We start from the raw sequence: 1,688 nt of genomic DNA, 5'->3' as shown, positions 1-1,688 counted from the left end.
TATTCTTCTTTTCCTCTGACATCTCAAGGAATCTCTATACTGTGATGTAGAGGATTCCATATTTTCTTGTTCTCTTCTCTTTCATATGAGTAGGAGCAAAGACAAAAGCATTCTTATTGAGGCTGACCCTGAACCTGAAAGGACCTTGAAGTGAAAGCTAAGAGAAGCTAAAGCACTACTCTCTGTAGAGGACCTAACAGAAATCTTCAAGCAAGAAGAAGACATGGCAGCCGAAAACAACAACAATGCCAACAATGCAAGGAAGGTGCTGTGTGACTTTACTACACCTACTCCCGACTTCTATGGGAGAAGCATCTCTATCCCTGCCATTGGAGCAAACAACTTTGAGCTTAAGCCTCAATTAGTTTCTCTAATGCAACAGAATTGCAAGTTCCATGGACTTCCATTGGAAGATCCTCATCAGTTTTTAGCTGAATTCTTGCAAATCTGTGATACTATCAAGACCAATGGGGTTGACCCTGAGGTCTACAGACTTATGCTATTCCCTTTTGTTGTAAGAGACAGAGCTAGGATATGGTTGGACTCACAACCTAAAGAAAGCCTGAACTCTTGAGAAAAGCTAGTCAATGCCTTCTTGGCAAAGTTCTTTCCACCTCAAAAATTGAGTAAGCTTAGAGTGGAAGTCCAAACCTTCAGACAGAAGGAAGGTGAATCCCTCTATGAAGCTTGGGAAAGATACAAACAATTGATCAGAAAGTGTCCTTCTGACATGCTTTCTGAATGGAGCATCATATGTATCTTCTATGATGGTCTGTCTGAACTGTCCAAGATGTCATTGGACAGTTCTGCTGGAGGATCTCTTCATCTGAAGAAGACGCCTGCAGAAGCTCAAGAACTCATTGAAATGGTTGCAAATAATCAATTCATGTACACTTCTGAAAGGAATCCTGTGAGTAATGGGACAAATCAGAAGAAAGGAGTTCTTGAGATTGATACTCTGAATGCCATATTGGCTCAGAAAAAAATATTGACTCAGCAAGTCAATATGATTTCTCAAAGTCTGTCTGGAATGTAAGCTGCACCAGGCGGTACTAAGGACGCTTCATCTGAAGAAGAAGCTTATGATCCTGAGAACCCATCAATGGAAGAGGTGAATTACATGGGAGAACCCTATGGAAACACCTATAATCCTTCATGGAGAAATCATCCAAATCTCTCATGGAAGGATCAACAGAGACCTCAACAAGGCTTCAACAACAACAATGGTGGAAGAAACAGGTTTAGCAATGGCAAGCCTTTTCCATCATCTTCTCAGCAACAGACAAAGAATTCTAAGCAGAGCTACTCTGACTTAGCAACCATGGTCTCTAATCTAATCAAAACCACTCAAAGTTTCATGACTAAAACAAGGTCTTCCATTAGAAACTTGGAGGCACAAGTGGGTCAGCTGAGTAAGAAAGTTACTGAACTCCCTCCTAGTACTCTTCCAAGCAATACAGAAGAGAATCCAAAAGGAGAGTGTAAGGCCATCAACATTGCCGAATTTGGAGAGGAGGAAGAGGCAGTGATCGCCGCTGAAGAAGACCTCAATGGACGTCCACCGGCCTCCAATGAGTTCCCTAATGAGGAACCATGGGAATCTGAGCCTCACACTAAGACCATAAAGATTCCATTGGATTTACTTCTGCCATTCATGAGCTCTGATGAGTATTCTTCCTCTGGAGAGG

At 42.0% G+C, this 1,688-nt stretch overlaps 1 non-coding gene across 1 annotated transcript; it reads right to left on the bottom strand.

Annotated features, from left to right (window-relative positions):
* Window positions 1-628: 628 nt before the first annotated feature.
* Window positions 629-736, bottom strand: LOC112711725 (small nucleolar RNA R71). The gene has a single exon (XR_003157586.1). It is a non-coding gene; the product is annotated as a small nucleolar RNA R71 (small nucleolar RNA).
* Window positions 737-1,688: the final 952 nt, after the last annotated feature.

This window comes from Arachis hypogaea, chromosome 1 (genome assembly GCF_003086295.3).
Source record: "Arachis hypogaea cultivar Tifrunner chromosome 1, arahy.Tifrunner.gnm2.J5K5, whole genome shotgun sequence".
NCBI lineage: Eukaryota > Viridiplantae > Streptophyta > Magnoliopsida > Fabales > Fabaceae > Arachis > Arachis hypogaea.
Note: the sequence above shows the minus strand (reverse complement) of the source record. Positions and strands in the feature narration are given on the sequence as shown.